The sequence below is a fragment of the Pleurodeles waltl genome, chromosome 7 (genome assembly GCF_031143425.1).
Source record: "Pleurodeles waltl isolate 20211129_DDA chromosome 7, aPleWal1.hap1.20221129, whole genome shotgun sequence".
In the NCBI taxonomy this organism is placed as follows: domain Eukaryota; kingdom Metazoa; phylum Chordata; class Amphibia; order Caudata; family Salamandridae; genus Pleurodeles; species Pleurodeles waltl.
This window is the reverse complement of record NC_090446.1, coordinates 373,870,808-373,896,766: the sequence shown is the minus strand read 5'-3', so window position 1 is coordinate 373,896,766 and position 25,959 is coordinate 373,870,808.

Genomic DNA, 25,959 nt, shown 5'->3' with positions numbered 1-25,959 from the left:
CTATGCTTATTATGACCCACAAATAGAAATCCGCCACTATACAGACACACACAAGTACGCCAGCCCAAAGGTCAGTGATAAAGTGGTGGTACCAAAACCCACACCGTTACGCCAACAGAACTACGCCCACAGCATTAGGACCAGCGAATTACGGCGGCAGACATTCAACCACGGTAAACCATTGGCTGTATATACCGCCACCCTCAAAATACACACACACATACAAAACTACACCACATTGGACAATTCAATTCAAACTACACACACCTGACACACATAAACATACCACACACACACCACTATAAAACACACACACACATTACCCACAACCCTTTACCACTACAAACAATTTACAACTGAGAGAGGGACACGCCAGGAGCACCCACTGAATCAGAGCTACATAACACCATCACCCATACACCATCCATGCACCTCACAGCACACACCCCAACACATCACCTCACACACCCTCACACACACCACTCACACAACACCCATGGCACCACAAAGACACCCCAGGTTCTTAGAGGAGGAGCTAAGGGTCATGGTGGAGGAAATCATCAGGGAAGAGCCACAGCTATTCGGATCATAGGTACAGCAGACGTCCATTGCTAGGAAGATAGAGCTATGGCAGAGAGTCGTGGATAGGGTCAACGCCGTGGGACAGTACCCCAGAACAAGGGATGACATCAGGAAGAGGTGGAACAAGCTACGGGGGAAGGTGCGTTCCTTGGTAGCAAGACACCAGATAGCTGTACAGAGGACTGGAGGTGGACCCCCACCTCCTCCCCGACAACTAACAACATGGGAGGAGTAAGTCCTGGCGATCATGCATCCTGAGGGCCTGGAAGGAGTAGCAGGAGGACTGGACTCTGGTAAGACAAATCTTAACTACTTTCACCCCCCTACCTGCATGCCATCACATACCCCCACCCCTACCCTCGCCCCCATCATTCCACCACCTCACATATACCCCACCATCACAACTCACCCATCCCAGTACCTAGCACTTCATGCACCACCAATGAATGAACACCACTCACAGCCCTGCATGGACACCCATCACCACAGCATGCACACTAGAGAGAATCACCTAGCCCACAGAATACCTACTCACACAAGGCAAAGCTGACAGGGCACTCACAACCATAGAGGCCAACACACCCATGCACAATATGTCACACGCAGAAACAATAACACTACGTTTACATCCCCACAGGTCCCCCACACAACGTCACTGTAGAGGAGGTGCCAGCAACATCCAGCCCCCCCAGAAGAGGCCCACAGTGATGACAGCAGCTCTGCTCACCTGGATCAGGATGACCAACCTGGCCCATCAGGGACCTACGGACAGTCAGTTACCCTGGCACAGTCCCATACCACCACAGACCCTCCCCCTCAAGTAACACCAGCACAGCACCCACCCAGCAGGCCCATGCTTCTGTCTCCAGGACACGTCAATGAGCAGTGTGTCAACAATTACAGGGACCTCAGGGCACACCACAAACACAGGACAATGAGGGACCTGGGGTCAGTGGCAGTGGGCACACAGTTCAGGGGACAGAGCCACAGGACAACCGGGAAGCTGGGAGGACTGCTGTGCGACGGGGGAGGACCGGCCCAGGGAACCGACTCTGCACGAGGCAGTCAGTAACATCCTGGGAGCATACCACCATTCCCAGGAGACCATGGGCCAGATACTGGCCAAGTTGCAGGAGACCCAGCGGCTGCAGCAGGGACAATACCTGGGGATCAGGAAGGACCTGAGGGACATCCACACCACCCTGGTCACCGTTGCAGGGGTGCTGGCAGACATGGCCAACACCATGCAGGAGGCAGTGGCACACCAATGGGCCCCTGACACTAGCCAAACCGATGAACAGCCCTCCACCTCCGCTGACGCTAGTGGACAGTAGGCTCCACCACAGGAACAACAGGCCACCAGCACCACACCCCCTGCAGAAGGAGAACCACCCAGCAAATGGTCCCTGCGATCCAGGCAGAAGCCAGAGAACATTGCCAAGACCCCCACCAGGAAATAAGATTCTCCTTATTGCCACCCTTGTGTACCACTCTGTCACCCTGTCCACCTTGAACTGCCATTGCTCCACTTCCTATGCCCCTTTGGACAATGCACCTGTAAATATACTGGACTCTATCTTGGACTCTCCTCCACCACCCCCCAGCCTATAGCAATACCCCCTCCACTTAATAGCACACAAATAAACATGTTTGTAAAAAATACAAGTATTGAGTCTGTCAAGTGATTGAACTATTTATTAGTTTCACAATCTATAGACATTGCAATTCAACTGTACAGTAATGGATATTTAGGTATGACCTGTAGTTTGCTGCAGTCAATACACCAGGAGCCAGAGTGGGGCACAGATATCGGTAAATAGACATGTCAAAGGGTACAGTAAGTGGCTATAGTAGTGGGAATATCAGCCTGCCAGTGAACATTTACAATAGAAAACTGCAATGGAAGGTGAAGTTACAGTGTCTTCCCTGTGTGTCAATGGAAGTACTGTCGAATCATTGATGTTCTGTTGTCCACATCCTCATCCTCTGCCTCATCTTTGCCACTGTCCACAGGGTCCACTGCCACCACACGCCCATCTCCAGCCTCATCCTCCTGCAGAAAAGGCACCTGGCAAAGTAAGGCGAGGTTGTGCAACATGCAATATGCCACAATGATCTGGCACACCTTCTTGGGTGAGTAGCACAGGGAACCCCCTGTTAGATGGAGGCACCGAAACCTGGCCTTCAGGAGGCCAAAGGTTTGCTCTATAATTCTTCTTGTTCACCCATGTGCCTCATTGTAATGTTCCTCTGCCTTTGTCCTTGGATTCCTCACTGGGGTCAGTAACCATGAGAGGTTGGGGTAACCGTAGTCACCTGCAAATACCGAGGGATACCTGTTAGCCAGACACTAACCCTTAGGGCCAACCCCATACCCATATACCAACATATACTGGGTGGGGACCATGGGCTCACCTCTTAGCCACACCCTGTGCCTCTGGAGTTGAGCAATCACATATGGGATGCTGCTATTCCTCAGGATAAAGGCATCATGCACAGACTCAGGATACTTGGCATTCACATGGGAGATGTACTGGTCCGCCAGGCACACTATCTGCACATTCATAGAGTGAAAGCTCTTTTGATTTCTGAACACCTGTTCATTTCTCCGGGGGGGGGGGCAAAGGCAATATGTATACCATCTATTTCTCCAATAATGTTGGGGATATGTCCCATTGCACAGAAGTCAGCTTTCACTGTGGCCAAATCTTCCACCTGGGGAAAACAATGTAGCTGCGCATGTGTTTCATTAGGGCAGACAACACTCTGGTCAGCACTATTGAGAACATTGGCTGATATATTCCTGCTGCAGAGCCCACTGTCACTTGGAAGGAGCCACTTGCCAAGAAATGGAGAACAGTTAAGACTTGCACAAGAGGGGGGATCCCAGTGGGGTGACGGATAGCAGAGATCAGGTCTGGCTCCAATTGGGCACACAGCTCTTGGACTGTGGCCCTGTCACGTCTATAGGTGAGGATAATGTGCCTGTCCTCCACTGCTGCTGACTCCACCTTGGGCCTGTACACGGGGGATGTCTCCATCTCCTATTGATCCTCAGCGGTTGTAATCTAGGGGGCAAAACTATGAGCATCTCGTCAGTTTTCAACATTTCCTATATGTACAGTGTATTGCATGTTGTGACAGAAACAGTATACTGGTGTCTGCTGTGACACAATTAGGTGCCATGGCCTGCCCCCCCATGAAATGGCGGCCGCCTGTCCTGTGTGGATGGACAGGTAGAAATTAGGTAATGCCGCTGAAGTTGTGCGCCGTTGCAGGAGGAGGTCGAGTACCGCCGTGTGACTCCTCATTGGTTAACATTGGGCCCTTTGGGTTACAGTAACCAATGGTGATGTACACCGGTGGTGACGGTACGCACCACCGCAGACGTGACCACCATTTTCTATCTGTTCACTCACTTGCTACATGGCCTTCAACAGGAGGGGACCTACACTGCAAGTACTGCTGTGACCTGTGTCTGGAACCAACCATGGCTTGTTTCACTGGGGAAAAGGCCCCTGCCTTCACCGCTGCGGAGTTGGAGAGACTGGTGGAATGGGTCCTACCCCAGTACCGAATGCTGTGTGGGCCTCCAGACCAACAGGTGAGTACACTGTGAGCATGATGCATGGGGCATGAATGCATGGAGTGCTGTATGTGGGTGCCTTGTGTAAGGGGGGGTGCTGAATGGTGTTGGGCTGCGTGCTGCATTTATGGTGGGCAATGTATGTGAGTAAGGGGATGGGAGGGATATGGTGGGCCATTAGTGTAACAGGCCAGACGGTATGACTGATACCCTTTTTCTATGTGTATTTCCTCTGCAGGTCAGAACCCATCAGAAAATGAGTATATGGTGTGCCATCGCCAAGGATGTGCGAACCCTGGGGGTCTACGGCAGGCGGAGCACCCACTGTCGCAAACGGTGGGAAGACCTGAGACGCTGGGCATGGAAGACGGCGGAGTCCCAGCTGGAGATGGCCTCCCAACGAGGAAGGGGTGCCCGTCAAACCCTGACCCCCCTGATGTTCCACATACTGGCGGTGGCCTATCCGGAACTTGATGGGCACTTGAGGGCATCACAGCAGCAACAAGGGGGTGAGTACAGATCCCAATATACTACTTGCACGTGGTGGGGTAGTCTCTGGGTGGGGGATGTGCGCCTGTTGGTACCCCTAGGCCAGGCCAGACATTGCAGGGTAGGTTCCATGTTGGGCAGGGGCTGACGAACTCCACCTCCAACCAAGCTAGTGGGCATCCACTACTGGGCAGGGCTATGTGGGTTTCAGGTATGCTGCAACTGGCATTGGGTATTACTGTCCATGGTCTGGTGACTAGCATTGTGACTGGTAGTGCATTGCCTAGTACGTAGGGCTGCTACCCGTGTGTTGAGTACGCCAACGGTGGTGTTGTTGCTACCATTGACCAAGTGCATCCTCTGTCTCTTCCCCCCTTTTTGTTTTGTCATCCTGTCCTTCTGTGCATTAGCATCATCTAGCGGAGGAGCAGAGGCACCGGCGACGGAGGGAGCAGCATCCCACAGGGCCCATGAGGCCGAATCCACCAAAGGTGAGGGTACCAGTGGGACAGAGGGCGAGGGGAGCACCACGGCGGAGACAGGTTGGGACAGTTCTGAAAGTGATACCTCCTCTGATGGAAGCTCCCTAGTGGTGGTGGACACCTCTGTGGCCACCTCAACTACAGGTACAGCCGCCAGCCCCTGTACCAGCACCGCCCTCCCAGCAGCCCCTCAGTGTGTTTCCAATTCCCGCTTACCCAGGAGGGTGGGCATCTCCTTCGCCCCAGGCACCTCAGGCCGTGCCCCACTTAGCCCTGCTGCCCTGAGTGAGGAGGCTATTGACCTCCTGCAAACCATCTCTGTTGGTCAGTCAACCATAGCGAATGCCATCCAGGGCCTGGCAGGGCTTGCAACATATAAATGCATTCCTGGAGGGCATTCACTCTGGCTTGGCGGCCCAACAGAGATTGTTCCAGGCTCTGGCCTCCTCCCTGATGAAGCCATTGTTCCTGTCTCTAGCCTCCCCACTCCAACTTCCTCTGCCCAGTACCATTCCCCTGAATACCAACCTATCCCAAGCACACATTCAGACCAGCATGTACCCAAGACAACACACAGGAGTGGCTCAGGCAAACACAAGCACCACACATCATCCCACAGGCACTCACACAAACACCATCCAGATGCTGACATAACAACATCCACTGTCTCCACTGTGTCTCCCTCCACCTCATTGTCCACCTCCCTCCCAGTAGCGTCTCCACTCACATCTGCATGTACTACATCCACACCCAGTGCTTCCATCACCTTCACGCCTATCACTACACGCCCCTCACTGGCAGTCACCACCCCCACATCCATGCACACATCCCCTGTGTCCTCTCCCTCCTCCCAAAGTACACAAACGTAAGCATTCAGACACCCAACAGCCATCCACCTCACAACAGCATCCAGCCCATGCACCTGCACCCAAACACAGCAGACACACACCTCCTACAACCACTCCCTCTTCCTCCACTCCCAAACCTTTATCCTCTTCCTGCCCCAGTGTCCTTAAGAAGGTTATCCTCTCCACCGTTGACCTCTTCTCTACCCCTCCGACCCCCGTCCTTCACCTCAGACCAGGGTGGGCAGAACCCAGGCTAGTACCTCAGCCACTCAGTCCACGGCCACTGTGGTTTCGTCAGCTACTGCAGGTGTGAGAGGCTCCAAGTAGACACCCATCAGCACTGGCAGTGTGCCTACACCAGCTGCCAAGGGGAAGGACAAGGATATACCACCAGCTGCAAAGGGCAAGGAGGCACAACCAGCTTACAAGGGGAAGGGCAAGGTGGCACCACCAGCTTACAAGGGGAAGGGCAAGGAGGCACCATCAGACGGCAAGGGGAAGGGCAAGGAGGCACAACCAGATGGCAAGGGCAAGGAGGCACCACCAGATGGCAGGGGCAAGGAGGCATCACCAGATTGCAAGGGCAAAGGGCCTGCCCCTGCAGGTAGGAGGGACAGGAGACCTGGTGCTGTGATTGAATCTGAGCTCCCAACACCAACCATGACGCTTCAGCCTTCCCAGGCTGCAGGGGAAGGGCTGGAGCCTCCCCCCACCACTTCCAGCGCCGCCACCAGCACTGCCATCAGCACTGCCACCTGCACCACTGCCAGCAGCAGCAGCCCCAGTGGGAAGGCGTCCAAGGCTGGAGGGGATGGGCTGGAACCTCCCCCCACCACTGCCAACATCGCCGTCAGCACCGCCACCTGCACTGCCACCAGCACCAGCACCACTGCCAGCAGCAGCAGCCCCAGTGGGCACAAAGCTCCCTCCAGAACCAGTGGAAGAAGGCATCCACTAGAGAGACTGTGACCTTGCACTCCCCAGGACCAAGCAGTGGGCAAACCACCGACTGTGGCTTTGCACTCTCCAGGACCAAGCAATGGGCAAACCACCCACTTAAGAGACTGTGGCTTTGCCCTCCCCAGGACCAAGCAGTGGGAAAACCACCCACTTGAGAGACTGGAGCTTTGCACTCCCCAGGACCAAGCAGTGGGCAAACCACCCACTTGAGAGACTGTGGCTTTGCACTCCCCAGGTCCAAGCAGTGGGCTTACCACCCACTTGAGAGACTGTGGCTTTGCACTCCCCAGGACATCGTACAGGGCATGTTGCCCACTCCAGGACAAGTGGTGTTATACCGTCTTCCGGCTGAGGTGAACCATTCCCTGTCCCGCTGAGGTGCCTGTGTATTTTTGACCTGATGCCCCAGCAGTGGTCTCTCCGTGTTGATGCAGGAGTAAGGTGGGGCCTTGATCTATGTGATGTGGCCCTGTGGCCCACGGACATTATAGACTGGGCAGTATCCCTCCATTTGTATATATGTAAATACTGTTTTGAATTTTGAGGACGTATTTCTCGATTTTTATCTTATTACACTCACTTCAATTACTTCCTTTTGTCCTTGCATTATTCCTGAGGGGTATGGGGTGGATGTGTCATATTGTTGCATCTGTTTGTGTGTATGTTGTAGGGGGTGGGGTGTTGTGTGTTGTGTGTTTCACTCTCTTTCTTTTCCTCCCTCCCCTGTGTGCTAGGTGGCAGTACTCACTGTGGTTGTTGTCGCGGGCGTTGGTATTCCTGGTGTAGGAGGAGGTAGACCAGCATGGGATACACCTGCAGTTCAGGCTCCATGGCATGGTTCTTCCCTGAGTCTCCAGAGTTGAGTCCTTTGACTTCTAGGATCTGTTTCCGCCGTGCTTTTGTTGTAGTTGGTACCACCCCAGAATAGGTGGCGGATAGGCCTATTGTAATATAGTGGGCATTACATTGTCTTCCGCCTGGCTGTTGGCAGTTACCGCTGCGGTGCTTGTTGCTACCGCCGTGGCAGTCGGTGTGTTAAAGTGGCTGTCTGTGTTGGCGGTTTCTGCCGTGGTCATAATTCCATTTTTTTATTACCGCCAGCTTGTTGGCGGTATAACTGCCGCTTTATCACCGACCGGCAGGGTTGTTATGAAGGCCACAGTGATTTACAAACATCAGATTCAAAATCATCATTAATAAATAATAAAAATGACAACATCAAATATAAATACATTTTAAAACAGTCAACAGCAAAAAGCGGGAGAGGTGGATTGAGGGACTGCTCACAATCTTCTCAGAAATTTGTTTTCCACTACCTGTAAACTAGAACAGAACTGTAGCCCCACGCCCCACCTCCATATAAGGCGATTGAGAGGCATTTACTTTTTAAAATAGTCATGATTTCCTTAACAGGTTTATGTGCCAATTTCTTTGAATACCTATAAACATGTGTCAATGACTCTTTGGAACTGCAAAATGCAAACATTTATTTAAACTTTCCAATCAAAATCAACATCAACTGGGACCCCCAAATATGTAATGATAATTTGGATTGTGTGTGACTTACCCTGACTAGGATTGTGGTCCCTGCTTGGGTAAGGGTGTATACCCCTGCCAACTAGAGACCCCATTTCTAACACTCGGGAAGGTGGAGGTCCCGAGCAGTAGGGGAGGGGGCAGATGCCCCTACAAATTAATTACCCACAGCCCTGGGTAGGTGGTGGTCCCTGGGGCTGTGGGGGGCCTTGCAGCACCCAGCATTAATGTTGTTTGAAAACACAGTGCGGTTGGGTCCCCAGGGCCAACTGGCCGCCCCCACATAATTTAAATATAGCCCCCGAGAGGAGGTGGTCCCTAGGACTGCAGGAGGGCCTCGCAGCCCTCGCTTTAATCTTGATCATCGCTCCGGGGAGGTGGTGATCCCCAAGGCAGCAGGAGGCATCAGGACGCCCCCTCCCTACATCATCATAAAAATTTCCCCAGGGCTTGGCCCACCTGGGAGCTTAAAAAATATAAAGTGCGGGAGTCCGGGCTTCATTTTTTTGTCTTTAATTTACAGGTCAGTGGATCCACGTGACTCTGGCCGTACATTTAAAAAAACATGCTTTTTAGTCTTTTGGAGCACCAGAGCTAAGGGGTCTGGTAACTGTACTCTGGCCCTTTTCTTTTTTTTGTTTTTTACCTTTTTGTCTGGGACTCAGCTCAAGCCGAGTGCCAACATGACTAACAACACTTCCTTGTTGAAGTGTTGTCAGCAAATCAAATCTCAGCACGAGGTTGAGAGGAGTTGCGAATCCCTCGCGTCCCTTTATATACAATTTACATTTCCTCAAATTGCTCAAAAAGTACAGAACGGATTTACACCAAATAACAACACGCATTTACAATGCAACAGGTGTCACATTTTCTTGAGTTAGACCTATTGGCATTGTAAATTCATAACTAGACTTCTCTTGCCACGTAAATAGGTCAACCCTGCCTCATAATTTCGTCTTTTCCTGCCATATAATTCCAGTGGCCCAGCATTTAGCTAAAGTATTTCTATTTACCTTCTTCCTCTATCTTAAAACATATACAATTATCATATAAACCTTTATCAGAAATAAACTTCGGCATTAGAGGGTAATGCTCAAATCACCATAAAAAAAATATAATTTGGGACAGATTGGAGGGTGAAAGGAAAGAGGTAGCTGGGAGTAAAGATGGAGAGGACAAGTGGCATAGTAACGGTGTCATGGGCCCGAGAGTAAGAAAGTAAAATGGTTGACTGCAATTTCAGTAGGAAAATATAGCAGTAATTAGAGTTGAATGAGGTCCATAGGTCTCTGGGTCCTGGTGCCACTGCACCCGTTGCTCCATTGATAACTAGGCCTCAGGAGAGAAAGGGGATGGGGCAGATGAAGAGAAGTGAAAGGAATACATTAGCAAAAGGAAGAAAGAGAAGGGGTTGCAAGGAAATAAAAGAGAAAGAAGGGAAAGAAAGAACGAGAAAATGAAAACACAACTAAGAGAAGAAATAGAGCAAACATGTGAGACAAAAGAAAAGGGATGGGAGCTAGTGAACAAAAGATGAAGAGGAAAAAATTATGAAAGAAGTGTAAAAAGAAAGAGAAAAATGAACACTAGAGAAAAAAGAGAGATGGTGAAAGAAACAAGCAGCGAAAGAACCAGGGCATGTATGTACTGACACACTTCCCACAGACCAAAAATTGAAAAAACACTTTGACACTTCAGGTCCCAACAAGTAACTTGTGGCTTCCACACACAGATGGGAAAAAGAGGGATTCATACTAAAACACGAACTGACAGATAAAGATATAAAAAACACCAGAGGAAGGAAGAAAGATCTAAATAAAAAGTGAAAGGATGCATACCAAGCCAAAGGAAAGAGCAAATAAAAAGACAAAGAAAGAATGAGGGGAAGAGAAAAAAATTGTAAAAGAATACACGCCTGATGAATAAAAAAGAGCAGAACAAAACAGGGACAGAAATAACCAAGTTTTCGTGAGTTTGAAAGAGGAGGCAGCAACGGAATAGGGAAATAAAAAAGGGAGAGGAGTAGAAATAAACAGTTGAAAGAAAGAGCAAAACTGTTAACATGTAGATTTTAAGAGCTGAAAAGAGAAAAGTCGGGTAGAAAAAAAACATTGAGAGTAAACAGAGTAAAGGAAAAAACTGAGTGAGATAGGGGAAACAGACCCTCCCAAATAAAGATGACAGCTAAGAATACATTTAATTGGCTTCCCCACGTGCTCAAACAGAAGTCAGAATGTGGAAGAGGAGGGAGCACTGCAGAACAGCAGGAGGTGCATTAGCAGAGTTGTATCTGAACCCCAATACAGTAATATTGGGCTGCTTTAAATCAGGATTGGGGGTATCAACAGAGCTGTATCCCAAGCCAGTGCTGGTATTAAAGAAAGTCAGCAGGTAAGGAATGAGAAATGGAGCCCATGTAATTTCTTGTATTGGACTAATGGGGCGCTGCAGGTTTGGGTTGAGGTGCACTAACAGAGTTGTATGTAGGCTGCAGTACTGGAATAGTAACAGGCACACAAAGTCAGAGGTGAGGTATGTTAGTGAAGCTATGTGGGGAACCTAGTATTGGCATGCCAGTGTTTCCGAGTGTTAGCCTGGAGATGCCCTTGTGCCAGTGTTGCCGAGAGTTACCCTGGAGGTGCCCTAGTGAAGCTGTGAGTGGCACCCGGTATGGGAGTGCCACTGCCTCTGAACCACAGAAGAGAGGGGTCCTGAAGGGCATGTGTGTAAGCCTCACTGAGAAGAAACATTCATTGAATGTTAGAATTGTTGGATTCTGGAGGAGCTGTGGTGGTTCCCATCAACAGTGACGTTGGATGTTACAACTGACTGTAAAAACTAAGGTGCCCTGGCAGGCAACGTATACAGGGTTTTGGCATGTGCACGGCTGAGGGCTTGGAGTGTGTGAACTGCGGTGCACTGATGGAGCTGCAAGTGGGATCCCACGGGTGACACCACGCAGCGTGTTACTTCAGTTCTCCAGACTGAAGATTTGCGCTGTTGTTTGCGTGATGACAGTGTGTACTTTAAAGTCTTAAAAAAGTCATAGTTCGTTGTGCGACTTGTTTTTTCAGGACTCACTTTTCTGTAAAGTGAGTAATAAATGTTGGCAACTGGCTAGATTGTCTTTGGCAAGTCACTTTGTTTAGTGCGAAACTTGCAGTGTTACTTGAGGACCTCAAGGTTCTGGTTTGTGAGTCCCCATTCACAAGTGGGTTTTTTTCAAAATTGGGAAAAAATATATTTTACTCTGAGGTCAAGACTTAAAGTAGTATGTCAAATGTTGCTATTCAAGCAGAAAAGGCCTTCATCAGGGTAGATTTTCAAAGACAGAGGTACAAAATGTGCTGTATAATCTCTTAGCAAAATCCCCCACCGATAATAACCATTAAAATCCTTCAGACTTGATAGGGCAGGAGCATTTGCACTTTGAGGACTTCCCTGGGTCTTGTTTCAGCTTTGACTAATGCACTGTTGTGGTGCACTTAAAGGTTACCTGCTCAAAACTCCGATGATAATGCTTATATATTATATTTATGTAGTGCTGGTCACCAGAGTTTTTAACATTTTAAAACACTCTAGCTTGAACTATGGTCCTCAATATGTCAGTCTCAGTAGGATTAACAACTGAATTGTTCCTGCAAGAATACATACATGCTGCAGGTTACATTCAGACAATGCCACTTAGTTGGATGGAGTGTCTTCCAGTTTTGCAAAACCGCAAATGTAGTTTTAAGGCTTGTATGGCACTGATTTGCTTGGTTGCTTGACCAATAGAATCACAGAATAACTCAACTAGCCTTTCAGTGGGGGAACATTTAAGAAAAAAGCGTTCATCTTACTTCTCTCCATGTATGATTGCATATTTTCTGCTAGCTTTTTGTAACACCTAAAAATTGATAGTTTTTTTTTTCAATACTCAAACAGTATCGAGTGCCTCAATTGAACCTTTTAGCTCCGGATTTTGACAGTGCTGCTCTGAAAGAGACCTATCGCTAACAACATCAATTAAGTGGGCTTTGGATCTCCCCTTTTAACCCTTCCAACCCTTTCAACTAGTATATTTCACGGCTTGAGACTTTTTCAATCACGTCTCAACCCAGTGGAATATTCTTCCCTCACGTAATACTATTGGCTGTTTCAGAGTATCCTTCAACCTCAACTCGGTCCTATGCATTGTACTGGAAGAGGGGCTACCTTACAATTATAGACCGAGCTCCACTCCTCCTGGATCTCTCTCTTAGGAGCCTGACTCTAATGTGCTAAAGCGGCATGCCTTAGCACATTAAACCCAGGCCTGTTGGCTTTGTCAATGTTTGTTGCCCTGCGTCACTGAATACAACCTAGGGTTTCATTTATAAAACAGACATTTCTTTTGTTTTGTTTTCATTCTTTCATTCATTCTCAAAGGTATTTGAAGATCCATACCCCACCCTCTTTATATATTGTATGGACAGAGGAGTGCACTATTGTGTTATTACAATTTCACAAAGCACTTCCTTGTCATTGTGCATCCCCAATGAACACTTTTTCCCCTTATCAAGTCAGACTAGGTGCAGGTAAAAATGCCTGCCACACCGGGATTCATATCTTGAGGATGGGTAATTAAAGCCTGAGGATTTTGGGTTTCCTACTTTCAGGAACAGAGACATGCTGTCACGACTGTGCCTCTGGCCCCACCAGCACAATGCTGGGTGTGAGGCAAAAAAATAGATGGACCCAGCCTGTGCCCGCACATTCATCAGGAAGGGTGACTGCACAAAGCTGAGTCGTGCAACTGCCTCTTTCTCTCTCACAATGGGCAACATCTTGGTTACTACAAGACATTTTTGTGAATTGTAAACTGTAAACTGTTTGCACAATCACTGTGTTGTTTACACAGTGCTGCTGACCAGTGTGTACGCCATTATGTATCGAGCCCACAAGATAGCCAACTGACAGCTAGCATGATGCATATGTTTAGCAGTAGAACATTTCACTGAGGACAGGTTTTACATTAAGGGAACTGCGTGCTGGCTTCTGGCTTCACCAGAAATAGCCACTAGTTTGCACCAAGCTGAATCAGCTTTCCTTAAAAAAAAATGCATTCTTGTTATGTGTAGGGGAGCGGCCAAACAGAAAAATATCGTTTTGCCTGATGCTCCAGAAATTCTTGCACCAGAGCTGATTTTGTCAGTACGTCAACTCACTAACTTGAAGCATTAGTTCTAGTGCTTTTGTCACAAGAGTTTAGCTGTGCTTAATAATATGTACAGCGTAGGTCTAAAGTAATGGCTCCTGGGTACTCAAATGTATTGGCATTGAATGTCACTTTCGGATGTATTCTTCTCCATTCATGTGTTAATGTCCCACTTACTGTCTGCTGCAGGAAAAGTGGATTCAGAGTGTTTTGATGTCCTTTTAAGAATCTGAAAATGCAATACAAAAAAAAAAAATAATAAACAACGGGTCTCGCATTTGTTTGAGTTAGAGCAATTGGCATTGTAAATTCCTAACTGGACTTTTCTTGCCACAGGAATTGAAAATGAAGTGTAAAACAGTTGACAGCAGCAAGCCAATTCAAGGCACCCCTGCCGCAATGAGCGCAAGAGTTATTTGCTCCCTGCATGAACATCTAGAAAGGATCATGGCTGGGATGAAGGGCAAACGAAACTGGAGGAGGGGCCATCACACGCTGTAATAGGAGGAAGCGCGAGGTAGTGTGATGGCCAACAGAAATGTTCACTTAGTTAATATGCCTGGGGAGGGAACGCAGCACACAAAGGAGGGACATTTCACAAAATGCACAAATAAAAATGAAGCATTTAAGACAAGCACAACAAAAAATAAATAGCAAGAGTGGGCGTGGTTAAAAGCCCACAGAGAGATTACAACAGCCTCTAAAGAACTTACGCGCTGAACCCTAATAAGGCTCTTTCTAGATCAAGAGCTACATTTCTGCAGAATTTGGTGTAATTCCGTCTTGCAGTTTTGGCGCTATTGCTGTTCAAAATCCCTATAGAAAAATTAATGGGGAAAACGCAATTTGGGACCCCCATTTTTCTCTGCCCACCCTGGACGGACCACCCCAAAACTTTCCAGACAGCAGCTGATGTGAGTGTGAAAGATTTTTGGAAAATTTTGTGGTGATTCCTCAAGCGGCGCCAGTTATTAGCAAAACAAAAAACACTTTTTCTATTGAAACTAGGTCCTGACTATAACTACCTAGGATATATGGTTAAATATATATATATGTGTGTTTGTGTGTGTGTATATATATATATATATATATATATATATATATATATATATATATATATATATATATATATAACCTATTGGCAGTTGCCAATAGGTAGTTAAAGGTTCCATGGAAAAAGCATTTTTTTACTTACCCGACGTGAGTCCCATGCTTGCTATGCCACCAGATTCAAGTAACCATGGCTGAGGAGGGGTGATACTCTGAAACTGGTCCCAGGATGCTTGTTTATGGTCTAGGGAGAACCTGGCCTGGCAGTTCGGGCTGGACTGTTCTCATTGGGAACAGGGTCAAGACTAATTTGCATACAATGGGGTCTAAACTGGAATGGCATGGCAAGCAAAAAGACTGATGGATCAAACCTAGATCTATGACTGGGGGTGAATGTTTGAATTATTACACATTCCGTCCATCATCTGCTCTTTTTGCCTTTGTTCCTCAAAGTGGGAAGGGTATGCCCAGATGTGTGTCCCATGCTTGCTCTGCCACCAGATTCAAACTAGCCTGTCTGAGGAGGGGTGATACCCCAAAAGCGGTCTCAGGATGCTTGTGTCTGGTCCAGGGAGAACCAGGCCTGGCAGCTCGGACAGGATGTTTCTCAAGGGGAACAGGGTAAAGACTGATTTGCATACGGTGGGGTCCAAACTGGAATGGCATGGCAAGCAAAAAATACTGATGTATCAAACCCAGATCTGTAACTGGGGGTGAATGTTTGATTTGTTCCCCATTCAGCCCACCATCTGTTCTTTTTGCATTTGCCTTTATCTTAGGCACCGTTCGATGAATTTTAATGAAATTTCCTAAAACATTATGTGCCTGTGATTCTTGTTGAGCATGGGAAGTTTGGGGGTGATGCATCAAGCGGGAACCGAGAAAATGCGGGGTGAGAATAGTTGCATTTTCCATGTTAATTCCTATAGGACCTTTAGACACTACTTCAGCTCGAACTGCGTGAAGGAGTGGCACACAATCTGGCAGAAAGGTGTGTTTCGATACACAGATTGCCCTTTTGGGGGGTCATTTTGACCTCGGCGGTCTTTTTAAAGACCGCTGAGGGAACGCATGGGGAAGACCGCCATTGGTGGCGGTTTGCCGCTCGGCCTATTATGACCATTGGCAGCTCTCCGTCCCTTTACGGATGGAGAGCCGCCAACAGCCATACTGGCGGGAGGCGGGAAGTGGAGGTTGCTCCACCGCCACGCCAACAGAACACCGCCCAGCGAATCATGTCCTGTGATTCGGCGTGGCGGTGTTCTGTTGGCGGTGTGGTGTCGGTGGAGCTGCCCCCATGGCTCCCGTCCCCTCCCGGAGGATCGACGGACCAGCTAAGTCGATCGTCCGTTAGGGGAGGGGGGTGGGGGGTGTTGTGTGCGTTCATGGGGGTGTGCGTCTGAGTATGTAGAGGGGGTGTGTGAGTGCATGTGTGCCTGTGGGGGTGTTGTGTGTATGGGAATGAGTGCGTGTATGTCTGTTGGTATGTCTGTATGGATGTGTGCGTGTATGTTTGAATGTGGGTGTGCGTGTATGACTGTGTGTGTTGATGTAGGCATGTATGTCGGCGTGTGTGCATGTAAGTATGTAGGTGATGCCTGCATGCGTGTCGTGTGGGTATGGGTGAAGTGATGTTCGGGTTCGGGGTGGGGATGGGGGCCCTGCCACTTTTGGGGGGTGGCAGGGGTGGTGGGGGGATTGGGGAGGGAGTCAGGGTAGGGGTGGGGGGAGGGGGAGACCCCTATTAATGCCAGGGAAGGAATTCCCTGGCACTGATAGTGCTAACCGCAATGGATTTTATGGTGGTTCAAACTGCTGGAAATCCACGGCGGTAAGCCGGGTCCAAATACCGCCGGCGGTATAGTGACGGCCGCCGGACTGGAGACCCAGGTCTCCAGGCCGGCGGTCGTCTCTGCCCTGGCGGGCGGAACAGAGAGCCGGCGGATGACCATGGCAGTAACCGCCATGGTCATAATTCCACAAGGTAAGATCGCCAGCCTGTTGGCGGTTATACCGCCGGTTCTCCACCTTCCGCCAGGGTTGTAATGACCCCCTTGGTCTAAATCCGTTCAGTAGTTTACGAGAAATGAAAGAAAATACTAATTTGTTTATCTGAGGTCATGAATTATTCGCGACCGCAAAGTTTCGCGAATGCATGCGTGAATAGAAACGCTGTAATTGGCTGGCCACAACCTAAACAGAAGGTTGCTGCCACCATTTTAAGGTCTTGGGACATGGTCCCTGGGGCTTAAAAACAAAATGAAAAGTATCATAAGTGGTCAGGGTGGAGGAACCCTGACACCAGGAGTGTAATATAGGTGTGTTTGAGGGTCAAATTATGGGTTTAAAAAGTTTTTTTTACCACGTGCGATAATCACAAATAATTGAGATTAATCGTGAATAAGCAAAATAAATAAATAATAAAAAATCACACTCATTCATACACTAATTAATTTACTCATACATGCACTCAGAGACTTATGCGCCCACTCAGACACTCATGCAGCCACTCAAACCCACTCATAGACTCCCACACCCACTTTCAGACCTACTCAGATACTGATGCACCCACTCACAGACCCACATAAGCCCTCGTACACCCACTCACAGACCCACTCAGACACTGACGCACCCACTCACAGACCCACTTAGATACTGCTGCACCCGCTCACAGACTCTCTCAGACCGTCATGAACTCACTCACAGACAACTCAGACACTCATGCTCCCACTCACAATTCCGCTCAGACCCTCTTGCACCCACTGACAGACCCACTCAGACACTAATGCACCCACTCACAGACCCACTCAAACACTGATGCACCCACTCACAGACCCACTCAGACCCTCATGCACCCACTCACAGACCCACTGAAACACTCACGTGCCCACTCACAGACCCATTCAGACCCTCCTGCACCCACTGACAGACTCACTCAGACACTAACGCACCCACTCAGAGACCCCCCTCGAACACTGATGCACCCACTCATACATAGAAGTACCCACTCACAGACCCACTCAGACCCTCATGCACCCATTCACAGAGCTACTCAGACACTGATGCACCCACTAACAGGCTGACTCAGACACTGATGCACCCACTAACAGACCCACTTAGGCCCTCACGCACCCACTCACAGATGCATGCAGACCCTCATGCACCCACTCAGAGACCCACTCAGATACTGACGCACCCACTCACAGACTCCCTCAGACCATCATGCACCCACTCACAAACCCACTCAGAGCCTCACGCACCCACTCACAGACCCAATGAAACACTCATGTGCCCACCCACAGACCCATTCAGACCCTCCTGCACCCACTGACAGACCCGCTCAGACACTGACACGCCCACTCAGAGACCCACTTGGACACGGATACACCCACTCACAGACCCACTCAGACACTGGCACACCCACTCACAGACCCAGTCAGACACTGATGCACCCGCTCAAAGCCCCACTCAGACATTTATGCACCCACTCACAGAATCACTTAGACCCTCACACACCCACTTTCACACCCAGATAGACAATCTCACACCCAGTGACACCATCTCACACCTATTCTCACACAAAGAGAAACAGAGTGTTTGGCTGTGCATGGTGCGGGTTGGGTGGTTATGGGGGTTGGCTGCAGGGCCTAGCTGCAGGCCAGGCCCTGTGGGCAACCCCCACCGCGCACATGTGGATTTTGGTGGTTATCAGAGATTGGCTGCAGGGCATGGCCGCATGCTAGGCCCTGTGGCCAACCCCTGCTGCAGCCAAATGCAGTGTGAGGTTGGGTTGTTATACGGATTGGCCACAAGGCCTGGGCGCAGGCCAGGCCCCGTGGCCACCGGCACTGTGCATGGCTGAAGACCTTGTGAAGAGGTGATTGGATTAACGTATAGTAATGAAAATAACTGTACGTTAAAAAACCATTGAAATTCACTGAAACAAAACAAAGGTTACAGGGACGTTATAGTTAGACTCACATTTTAAACGTACAAAACCATAGAAATTCACTTGTTGTAGTTATAGTTGTCTAAAGTAACTATAACTTGTGCCCTATGGTAACTATAACTTGCGCCCTCGCCATGCACTACTAATTACTTACGGCACTCATGACACCTTTGAAAACATCATTAATAATATAAATGTAATATTTGCATTAAAATGGTTGATGAAAAACTGTGCATATCAGTGGCCAGAGTTATAGTAACCTTAGGGCACGAGTTATAGCTCCTTGAGATAACTCTAACTATAACGGAGAATTTTATGGGTTTGTACGTTTCAAATGTGAGCCTAATTATAACGTCCCTGTAACCTTTGGTTTTTTAAGTGAATAATATATATATATATATATATATATATATATATATATATATTCACTGAAAAACAAAAGATTAAAGTATCTTTATATTTAGGTGAAATGTTCAGTAACAAAGTAACAAAGTAATGTTTTAAACTCTGAAAGCAACAGAAATGCACATTGAACATTTTACGAGACCTGCAGTGGCAGCTTCCTGGCCTCTTGGAATCACTGACAGACATGCTTCTCAAGTCTTCTAGGCTTTCTTATGTGAGTTCTTAGTTGGTCAGGTGCCCTCTACTTATTGGTCGTGTGATGTTTCTCACGGTCCTTGTGGTAGAGTTGTTTCCTCCGGATAAGGTTGCATGTGGCAAGGGGCATGTTTGTGCTACTTGTCATTTTTAAAATTTGCACATGCTTACCACCAAACCTGAATTTCTGGTAATTGCATTTCCTAAATACCAAATTCGCATTTAGGAAATGCATGATACATGGGACTAGATAATCGTAAATAGGTATTCCCTATTTGCCATTACCTATTTAGGCAATTCGCAAACTGGAATTTTGCAATTTGCACCATTTGCGAATGCAAAATCCTTTGATACATCTGGTCCCAGGTCTCTTCTAGAGTCTTTTGGAGGCATGGATCAGAGGCAGTTGCATAGGTGATGTCTTGCAGGGCTACCTCGCTTGGGCAGTTTACTTTATCAATCGAGTGGGCATATTTATCCATATCTGGAAGGGGAGCCTTGGAGTCTCTGGGTACTTGTGGGTGCCCGGAGAGGTAGTCTGTGGGATTGTCGCATCCAGGTTTGTATTTTCAGCTGGTATTTTTGGAGCTGGAGGGCACATTTTTTAATGCATGGAGAAGGATGTGGTGCTGTGCCTACAAAGAGCGGTATGAGTGGCTTGTAATAGGTAATGACTAGTAAGGACTGGCCTTGGAGGTATATGGAAATGGTGGCATCCCCATTTGATAGCAAGCGTTTTTTTCTCATTATGAGCATAACGCTTCTCAGTGTGGGTGAGGGCTCTTCTGGCGAATGTGATGGGTGCCCAGCGATCCCCTTAACTGCCTTGCATCAGAATAGCTCCCAGGCCAATGAGGCTTTTATCCACCACCAGCTCCAACTCTTTGGCAGGGATCGAAGTATGCCATTACAGTGTCTTGGAGGAAGGCACACTTAATGGCTTAAAACACCTGGACTTTGGCCATTCCCCATGCCCAGGGGATCAAGGCTTTGGTGAGGTGCCTCAGGGGGCTTACCACTGTTGCAAGGATGGTGGTGAATCTTCCACAGTTGGTAGTGAGACCTAGGAAAATTTGGATTTCAGCAGGGGACATTGGCATGGCTGTGTCCATGATCTTTATACACTTGGTTGGATTGATTTTCATGCTGGTGCTTAAGAAGATGTAGCCAAAGAATTCCATTTCTTGGTTGAAGAATTGGCATTTGTTCGATTGAGGGGGAGTCTGACTGTTTCAGTTCTCTTGAGGACTATCAGCATGCGGCTGCAGTGGCTCTTGAGGGTGGGTGCATTGATGAGGATGTCCTCACTGACATTGATGACTCCGTTGAGGCTGGAGATGACTTTCCTTATCGCGTTTTGGAAGACCTCCTCATCTGAGGAGATTCCAAAGTTCATTCTGAGATAGCAGTGGAGGCTGATATGAGTGGAGAAAGTCGTGATATACCTGCTGACCTCATGCAGCACTGGCTGGTGATATCTGGAATTCAAACCCAGCTTGAAAAACCACTGGGACGTTCATGTCATCAATAGGGCCATTGATTGTGGGTGAGATGGTGAGAAAAGGCCTCCTTTTGACATGGTTAGCCCCACTTTTTGCCCTATGTATGTTGTAGCCTAGACATTGATGGTGCCCATGGCCCCTGCTATCCAGGTCCCCTGGGCCAGAGCTCTTTCCCTAAACTGTTGTGATGCATTGGCACAATTGGAGACTCCCTTGGCTGCCACCATAAGCCCCAAGTAAATGGTACTTAGGTGCCCAGGGCAGGAGGTATGAAGGGTAGGCCCCTGAGGGCTGCAGCACTGATTTTGCCGCCCTCTAGGGCTCTGCATCCAGAAGCACCCAGCACTGCCATTGCAGGCTGAGTGCCCTAGTGCAAACCTAAAGTGAAAACTTGACGTGGCACGCTACCTGTGTGCCCTGTCCACACCACTCTGCGTACCATATAGGTAAGTCACTCCTCTGGCAGGCCTTCAGCCCTAAGGCAGGGTGCACTATATTGTATGTGAGGGCAGCATAGCTGCATGAACAATATGCCCCCACTGTGTTCTGGCCAAACCTTGGGCATAGTGGGTCAACAGAGCAGCCATTTTTAAATACATATGCTGGACACTGGTCAGTACGAGTTTCACTGCAACATGATGGCTACTCTGAACCCTGGGTTGTTTATTTTCAAACAACTCAGAATGATAAATCCACACTGGTGCCAAGGGATCACCTTAGAGGTGCCCTCTGCAAAAGCTAACTACCCTGGCATGGTTGCTGACTGGTTCTATCCAGCCTGCCACCTCCAGACATCCAAGATACGAACCTTGGGGGAGATATCCGTCTCTCTGGTTTATAGAACAAAGCCCTTTCTGGGTGGAGGTGCCAACGCTCCCTCCCTCAGGAATATACACTGCCCTGGCGGTGAGCTTCAAAGGGCTAACTGCTTTTGAAACTCGACCCTAACCCAGTGCAAACCCCCACTTCTGGTGGGAGCAACTACTGGAAACTCAAAAAAAAGGTAGGAGGAGTGGCCTTATCTGTCATACACCACCCTTAATGTGTTGCCTGCGAGGTGGGCACTCCATTTCATTTTCTTCCATTTTGAATGGAAGGAAAATAACCAATCAGGCATAGGGAAGTGACCCTTCCCACAGGAAGTGAGCACTTTAGTGGGTGTAGCCATCCTAAGGTCAATGACCCATTGGTCCCTACCAGGTTCCTCCTAGGACACCCACTAAATACAGAATTTATCGCTAGACCAGGGCATCAGATTTGATGGGCAAAAGAAGAGCAGCATCAAGAAGATCCAAGGCACGAGAAATGTAGACCTGCTGCAACAAAGAAAAGGTGCCCAACCTAGCCTGCTGCACCCAGGACCCGACAATCTCTGCTGAGGAGCTGCTGGACAACAGGATAAACTCTGAAGACCCCAGAGGACCTCCAGGCTTCAAAAGCCACCATAGAACTTCTTCCAGAGTGGAGGTACCACTCTACAACAGCAAGTAACCAGCAATCCAGTGAGGGTCACTTCACTGACTCGCCGCTAACTCCCGAACCCTGCAGCTAGACCAAACAACACACCAACGACCATGAGAACAGACCCTGCAAGTGTGCCAAGTTTGGTGGCACTATGCCCTCCAGGGTTCAAACCGTAACAATACCCTGGGTATTGGTCAGCTAACTTCAGACACCAGGAAAATAAGCCCATCTGCGGCAGAAGGAAGCCCCAGTCGAGGGACTTTAGGAACACCCTGGACCTCTTGCCAGAGTGCCCTACCTCCCGCTCCAGAGGGCATCTTGCACACAGCTCCTTACTCACCAATTAACTCTGCACCCGGCCGCCCAGTTCCCTGCAAAAAAGAACCTGCTGTGCCCTAAGGGTCACCACCCCTTGCAACCTCGACACTCCACGGGGACCCCAAGGAACCATCCTTAAACTTACATGCAGTGCTTTTCCAAGTGTTCCCCCGAAGTGTCCCTGAACCAGCTCCAGAGGCCTTTCATCGCTGCTCCTGCCAGAACCGGGAGGCTCCGAACTTCACCAGCTAGCACAGTATGCCCACCAATGACCTCAACCAACCTGTAAAAGAAGAACTTGGTAAACCAACTGTACGATTTTATATGTATTTTTAAAGTTGTTCTTCCATTGATTCCTATGGTGTGTAATTATGCACAAAAAGACTATTTTTATTAAAATTCAAAAATTCACATCTCCAAAAGTACTTAACCAATTTTTATAATATTGGTCTTAAAAAGTACATAACACTGTTGCTAGCTTGCTACTCAGATTGAAGTTGGTGTTGCCTATGTGTTGCTGAGATGAGAGCCAAATCAGAGTGTATGTGAAACTGCTATTTGTTCCTGCGTGCATTCCTTTGTAAACCATTATTACCTCCTTGTCCCTCTTCCCTGTCACAGTCCATATGTCAATGAAACATAGACCCTTCCACCAGACCAGTCACCAAGGTGGAAAAAAAACTTTGGTCCATATTTCTGGTCTTTGTGGAGCATGACAGCGCATGAACTCACCTTACTGTGCCACCCTGCTTCACTGGGAAAGGGCAGGAATGCACTGTATTTATCGAATATAGCACATTGCTGCACTTTCTCCCTGCGCTGGCACCCCTTTAGCTGCATAGGGCAAACAGGGACACCCTTGCATCATGGTGCGTGCTGCATATAGAATTGTTTTTGTGCAGAAAGGGACACCTTCCTACACAAAAAGAATCATGAGAGGCTCTTTCCTCTTTCTATGTGTGCAGGACACATAGAAAGAGGAAAAATGAGGAGAAATAAATATATTTCTCCTTGTTACGCCTCTCTTTTGGTGGAGTATCTTTTTGGCACATTTCCAGGTTTACAAGCTATTGTAATTCTGGGAATGTGTCAAAATCATGGGTTTTGCATGGGAACACCCACGCAACACCTATGGAAATGCCTCCCTGTTGCAGAGTAATGTAACACAGCGATTTTCATTGCGTTACTGGGGATTTAGGAAGCAATGCAGCGGCCACGCAATGTGGCCTTGCATTGCATCATAAATCTCACATTAGTTTGCGTCACTCTTGCACCACATTGTGTGGCGCAAGAGCGAAGTAAACCAGGCCATAAATATGGCCCTATGTTTCACATCCCTCATATGGTTTCCCTTTACTCCCCACACCACACTATAAAAGGAAATGACAGCCACTTTACTTCCCATAGAGAGTGGGTGAGTTATTGGGTTAAGAAAGAGGGTCTGCTTTAGGGACCCCATATTGCTGCCAACATCTGTGAGATCCTGCTAGAGACAACTGTGTGGCCAAGCAGCTTGGCATGTAAGATCTTCTGCTCTAGCAAAGCCAGCAAGAGTGACCAGCGGTAGAGACACCATATTGCAACAGCGTCTCCAGCATCCTTGTTGCATTTGCGTGGGCATTGCTTGGCAACTTGTGTTGAAGCTTGTTCCTCCCAGCGGGAGGGACGTGTATATTGGCTAGGTTTGCAGGTCTGCTCCTATGTGGAAGGGCTCATCATGTCTGATATTTGTATTGGTTAAAATGTTACTAGGCAACAGCATCACAAAGTTTAGCGTGAAACTCACTTTTTTGATGGATTTTTTTTTTTTATTGGTCCAGGTCTTCCTACTCATTAGACTGGGGCAGCATATTGTTATAGTATGTCCAACTGGATGTTCTGTATCTTTAGTAACACTAAGACTACATGGCAAGGGGAGTGTGTTTACACTGCTGCTCATTCTCATAATGGAACCAAAGAAGTGTGCGAAAGGTATTTATGAATCATATTAGGTTGATTTTTCAAGATGTTCTGTTACTGGATGAATCATATCTTAGGACTTTTTTTGCTATTAGTATAAGGAGTTGCTTCCTCTCCACAGTTCAGAGAAAAAATTGATGGAGTCAAATTGTCCCTCGTTTTTATTGAATAGATTCCCATTGCATGTGTTTTCAGATGGATATCCTGTAGTGGTTACGGGAGACTCCCTAACTGCAGGACTGTTGTCACAGGGAGCTATCTTTTCATAAGACGTTACTCTGTCGGACCAGGTTGACAAAAGTGTTAGCCCTAAAGAGACCATATATGACCTCTAATTTCACCATTTGATCAGCAGCATATGTCATTTACATGTTCATCCGCTATTTAATTTGTCCTCCCTCAGATAAATGGCTTTATCTTAGAGGAGAGTGCTCTACTTCCTCCGTGTTGCACAATTATGCCCTCTCAGAGAGTTTGGAGGATGGGCGCAATGTCCTTCAAGTGGCCAGAGGGGCTGCTTTATGCTTTTCCTCCAATTCCCCTCATTCAGAGGATCTTTCAGAAAGTCAAGGAGGACAGCGCAGAGCTTCTTGTGGTAATCATATGTTGGGGTCTGCAGTCATGTCTGTTGACTTATATGCCTCGATTTCCTCTTTCTCCGAAATTCTATTTATATATCTAATTATTTTTATGCTCCCATCAATCACATCCTGGATATTGTATTAGTGCAGAAATCTGAATGGAACTCACTTCACTGGCTGAAGTGTATGTTAGTGCAGCGTGACATCATTGTAGACATCCTGTAGACATCCTGGCAGCTTTATGATGACTTTGCGCAACACCATCTGATGCTGGTGAAATTATGTGACATACAAAATATCCAGTCTTTTCTGTGCTTGGAATGAGGTTCACATAAACCATTTAAAGGAGCTGGGCCTTCCATCAGAAAGAACATAACCAAAATGTAAGTAGTTTTTCATTAGCATTTGTTCATCATTGTGTAATGTGGTATTGTGTGTGTGAAAACATGTTTGATGTTGGAAAGTGAGTGTGGTAGGGTAGGAGTTACAGTGAAGTGAGTATGGTGGGAGGCTTTCATGTTTTGTGCTATAACCCCTAAACATACATATTTCTCAATCTTAACTTTCCTGTAATGGAATTTCATCATTCTTAATAGCTATACATCATCATGGTGAAATACGCAAATAGTCGTGATTTTTGCTGTGACTAAAGAAAAATGCTATTTAGCCCTGGGGGACCTTTACACCAAGGCTGTGGGGGTTGGGTAACAGTATCCTGCCCCTTTTTCTTTTTTTTTCTCTTTTTTTGAGATTCAATTGGAGTCGGGTCTCAGAATGGCTGCCAACACTTCCTGGTTGAAGTGTTGGCAGCCTATCAGATCTCTGCATGAGATTGGCGGTATTCACAAATTTGTGACAACCCTAGATGTACAAA